General features: G+C 40.1%; 1 long non-coding RNA gene across 1 annotated transcript in view; it reads right to left on the reverse strand.

The window, feature by feature from the left end:
• The window catches only part of LOC126405816 (uncharacterized), a 55,743-nt gene extending 50,521 nt beyond the window's left edge, over positions 1 to 5,222 (reverse strand). The window contains exon 1 of the long non-coding RNA XR_007571610.1: positions 4,939 to 5,222. This is a non-coding gene — a long non-coding RNA (uncharacterized LOC126405816). The remainder of the gene's footprint in view (positions 1 to 4,938) is intronic.
• Positions 5,223 to 5,534: the final 312 nt, after the last annotated feature.

The raw sequence follows: 5,534 nt of genomic DNA on the forward strand, positions 1-5,534 counted from the left end.
GGTTGCCCGTTCACTTACGTTTCACAGGTCTGACGCTACTATGCGCCCTGGCTGTATCTAGGCTAACGGCTAACATGCTAACTATTATTTTTATGTCACTAGTCACTTGAAACAAATTTAGGACGATAGGAGACAGGTTGAAATAAACCGAAATTTCCCTTTAAATGAGATATTTTGCAGATAATATTTGTGGAAATTAAAAAGTATCCACTTTATTCCTGAGACAGGTACTGTAAGAATGTTTATGGATGCAACTTTTGGACAGAGAGAGGAAGTGGCAGCAAACTATTTAATCACATTGACTGTCTATGATTTGGTCTTGTGACAAATCTTGGTGACTAACCACCAACAGTGATTCTTTTCTAAAGTAATTCATCTTTAACATAGCAAATACTATTACATAACATTAAATTAGCATTTCTTAAATGTCCCTTAGGAGCTCTGGTACCTGCTGTGCTGTCCACATCTGTAACATTACTACCAACCAGACTAAGCTAAATATTTGGCTTCAACAGCAACATGGGTGTTGAACATGCATCCAAAACAAACAGTGGTTGTTCCTGTAACCAGCAGTACAGTTTTCATCACCCACCTACAGAGAGGAATAGATTGCCACCCGTTCTGTATAACCTTGATACTGGATCGTTCTGTATTGAAAAATAAAATGCACTTTCCCATACTGAACCAATACGGGATGTGGTTTGTCCCATATTTTCGTTCACACCCTACTCTAATGCATCCACTACATTTTTATAGGATTGAAATGACTAATAAAATCAAATCATGAATAAATAATAAAATGAAGAGTTTGGAGAGCGGAGAAGTCAGAATTTGTGGAGGAGAATGACACCTGGAATGACAGGTCTGTCACTCAATGTCAGTACATGACATCCCTGTATTCCTGGCTGTCTGATTTCATTCTCAACCTACATTAGAGATTGCCCATTATAAAATGAAGTCAGCAACATATCTTGAATTGTGTTTAACGTTGGTCATCTGGGCTCAGAATGTGTTACTAATTTGCCAAACTTCTTTCATATCATATAAAATGAAAGCCTGAAGTTATTTATTTAACTTCCATCTATTACTGATATTACTGAAGTCTGCTGCTAAATTCAGCGTCAGTTATAGAAATGTCTGAACTGTGTTGTTAAGGTCTATGAATGGAGCGTTAGCTGGGAAACATCACCTTTATTCTCTTTACATGGAGCTTAAATTGATACATCATTATGTTAAATGTTCACTGAACGAGTTAGTGTCTGTTTATGAGTCGTGGCAAATCAGAGATCTTCTAGAAGGAGTAGATGTTTACCGTAAAATAGTTCGAACTCAAATTTAACAACACATTAACAAAGCAGGGCAAGCTAATCGTTTAAAGGAAAACCAATGCTTTGAGATGGCCGTCAGAGTCTATTGAGGTAATATGTTATTCCATCATAGATGCAACAGGTGATGTCTACCACGTTTTATTTTCAGTTGCTCCAAGAAAAAGGAGTAGCGTACCGTTACCATTGGAAAACACCAGTTCCAGTTCAGCACCGGAAGTCACGCCCATAATTCACACAAGGCATCATGGGGGCTGGGAATAAGGTGGATAAGAACCTTAGTGATCCAGACTAAGAATAAGGTGCAGCTAATTTAGATTTTGTTTTTGCAAAATATGTGCATATAATTAAATGATTCAACAACCAAACAGAGCTGCCTGGTTTCAGGAGTGGGAGGACAATTATCTTTAGCTGGATTTATCAGTGTGACATCTGAAGGTTAACAAGGATTAGAGCAAATGTGTCCACTTCAGCTCTCAATGTTTCATTCCTGATGCTCTTAACAGTTAAAAAATTCTATTCACTGCATCATCTATCGAAATATTATCCTCAAAAACTTGATTATTTATCAGGGCAGGTGCCAAATTCTCTAATCATATGAACTGAAATTTTGTTTTATTGTAAATACGTCATATGATTCTGGACTTTCACAATAACACTCAAACTAATCGCCAGAATAATGTTTATAATCTAATGTGTTTCAAAATACCCAGTTTTGATGGCACAATCACAGCTGGAAATGACGCAGATGTCTTGCTAGTAAACACGCAGTTTTGTTGTTTGTTGGTCTCGAACAGTCGTCTGCAGCGTGGCAGCTGTCTCACCATCCACCACTGTATGAAACATACAAATGTATCTGTGGTTTGCAGAAATGTATGATGCAGATATTTTCTTCTGGCCACTCATCTGTTGTGCCCAGCACCGACCTCCTAGTCAGAGCTTAATAAAACAGTTGTTTACATATCTGTCTGTGTTGTTCCTGTTTCTGAGGTTATGTATTTACATGGAAGGTGAAAAGATTTTTTCCCCTGTCACAACAGGAAGTCACCACATTTAGGTAGTCTGATTTTTTTCCTGTTGAAGCAGCTGTGAGCAAAACAGATCTGCACCACAAAACCTCAGAATGTTTTTTTTTGGAGTTTTTATAAATGCAGCCATAGAGCGCTGCAGGGATGACCTTTGTTTGTGGGCCGACGCGGAAGCTGACATCATCCTGGTTCACTCATCGAAAAGGCTGTGGGACTTTTCCATTGGATTTAACATTAATGATACTTACATGTTTTGTTCAGCAAGATAATCTTGACAAATTAACACCACTTTGTGATTTTTAAAGCATAAATGCAATCACCAGAAGTACAAAGCTAACAGTAGCCTATAAACAAACTTCACTAAGGTTGCATGACTTAACATTACTCCCACAACAAGGCTGTAAAGCTGTGCTCAGCATGATGACGTTCTGTAGTCTCATTTAGAGACTTGTTAGCAGCCGCCATTTTTACAACATACAGACGCTTCAGTGTTCATGAGTGGAGTATTAACTGATGTATCTTATGTCGCAGAACCAAACGTGGAAATCCCTCGAGCTTGTGTTAACCACAGGTCAACAAAAACCCACTGACTTTGAGAAATGAGAACCGAAAGCTCAAAAATGCTAACTCATTTCCTGGTTTTAGGACTCATTCCTGGTGGAGTCTGTTGCACCAGGCTTTGAAGTCAATTTTCATCAAGGCCAAACAGTGGCACCACAGGGTTCGTCATGTGATGCCATTGGGCCCAAAAACACTTTTTCCCTTAGACTTACATTGGAAAAGACGCATCTACAAATCAGTGGACACATTTTTTTTAGTGTAACAACCCCTCCCGAAATGTCTCGTTCCACTATCAAGCTTTAATCCATTTGGACTGCTAACATTTCTAAAGTCTAAAGAGCGCCAAGATTATTTTATTCCTAGTCAAGTTAGCAGAGTGCTAAACTGGTATTTTATGCCGTAGAACAAAATGTGACATGCTCCTAAGCTTGTGTTAACCCTGATGATTTTATTGCTTAGAGATATCTAGGTTTGTGTGAAACATGAAACATTAGGAGAAAGGTTTGATCTTTCAGAGCTGGAGCTGGTGAGCAGACAAACAAACAAGAAATGCAACAGGGTTTCTCATCCTCAGTGCCATGTTCACAGCCTGCCCTTAACATTAAGCAATATACGCATTTTTTTAGGGCCTCCTGGTCTCCGGGGACCCCTAGAAAATATTTTTTTAAATGAACACGAGACAATAACGAGATAAAATTTGAACTTCCTGAACAAAAACTGACATTTCAAGCCATTTCTGCCAACACTTCCTGATGCAACCCCGTCACCAGAAGAAAATGTTGCATTGAAGTTTCATACGTATCATATCGACATTTCTAAAAGGACATATCTGAGCTGACTTGTCATCAGGCGGTGGAGAGATGGTGGATCGTGTGACACCAGAACGAGACGCCTGCCAAGCTGCAGACCACTGTTCAAGACCAACAAACAACAAAACCTGTTGTGATTTTCCAGCAGCTTTGTGAACACAGTGATGACTTGACATCGGTGCTTTCTTTACCCCCCAAACTGAGTATTTTAAGTCAAAACATGATCTTTTCCTCGCCATAACCAAATGATTGTTGTGCCTAACCCTAACCACGTTAACCACAGAGTTGCTGAATCATAAACTTTAAACATATCTGCCACATAATAACGTGCAAACATGACCTCTCCATGGTTTGCAGATCAAACAATGCCAACATTTTATTCTGGTGATCGGGCTGACTGACAGCACTGTGGAGGTTTTAACCACTTTGGAATTTACTGAGTCACTCAGGGGCGGACTGGGACTGAAATTAAACCCGAGACTTTGAGATGAAGAGGTCTTTTGTGAAGTTTTTTCAGCAGTAAATTTAACACTAAAACACTTTTTGTGGTACAAACAGAATCTGAGGATGCTGGAGACCTTTATGACGACACTTCAAGATGTCTTGTTGACACCAGGGGTCTCATTTATAAAACAGTGTGTAGGATCCTTACTAAAGATGCACATACAGACAAAAGCCTAAAATGGAGTGCAGCAAAAAATATTCAACAATTTCTTCGACGACTGCCTCCATCTAACAATTGGTGTCGCCAATTTCCTGTCTCCATGCTCTTCATGCTCTTCTTCAGCATGGGTCAAAGATCACAATAGATCACAACTTTTCCCTGGGAAGTGACGTACGCCTCTTTCAGGCCTTGTTTTGTGCAATGCTTGTAAACGGGAACCCAGGCCAGAGAGGTGAGCCGGAGAGTCACAGTATACTGCAGCTACTACTAACTTCTTCACCAGAACATGTACAGTCAGTCAACAGAGCACTGAAATAGTTAGAAATGCTCACACAGACATGCACACTCACATACTCAATGCTCTTCAGTGTATGATCAAAAACTACAGTGCTGTCCCCTAACAACAGAGCAACTAAAAAGTGTGTTTGTGTGTGATAAGAAGTAAAAACAAGCAGCTTGACTTTAAAGTACTTTAAAGTAAAAGCAAATATTTGAAGGCAGAAACAACCGCAGAGGAACACAGGCCTTCAAACAAATGCAGACAGTCCTACCTGACACCACTGTGAGCCTCGGAGCAGCGCAGCACACCACGGAGGAGATCTGTCAGATGGTGCATTTAGTGGTCACTTTTTAGCTCGTAATTTTTCTGCACTACACATTTCTGTTCCAGCTCCTGTCTTCTGTCTTTTCTCCATTGTCGCTCATTACCTTTACAATGAGAAACGTCACACAGGTGGGAAACGACTGAGCCAATCAGATTTCACCAAAAACGAGGATCAGTCCAACAAGGGAGGGGTGGCTCGTATCTCTCCCCGAATATTGAAAGTATAAGATATGTCCGCTCGGCTCTGTGCTGTCTGCAGCAGAGAGGACAGGTGATAGGCTGGTCCATACACCTGTCTACAGGGGCGGTACGAGCACAGTTGGTGCCCATCTCCCCCCAGAGAGCAGGAAAAGAGGAACCAGCTGGGAAGGGGTGCTGTTACTTAGTAGGCTTTGTTATGTAGTTATGTTGTTGTGGCCTTATGTAATATTTCAAAAATAATAGTAGTAATAGTATCCTGTTAAAATGTTCACATTTACTAGCAATTTAATGACATTTTATAGAAACAGTGTTCCATTTAATCACTGTGCTCTTATAATACTT

This window comes from Epinephelus moara, chromosome 18 (genome assembly GCF_006386435.1).
Source record: "Epinephelus moara isolate mb chromosome 18, YSFRI_EMoa_1.0, whole genome shotgun sequence".
NCBI classification, from domain to species: Eukaryota; Metazoa; Chordata; class Actinopteri; order Perciformes; family Serranidae; genus Epinephelus; species Epinephelus moara.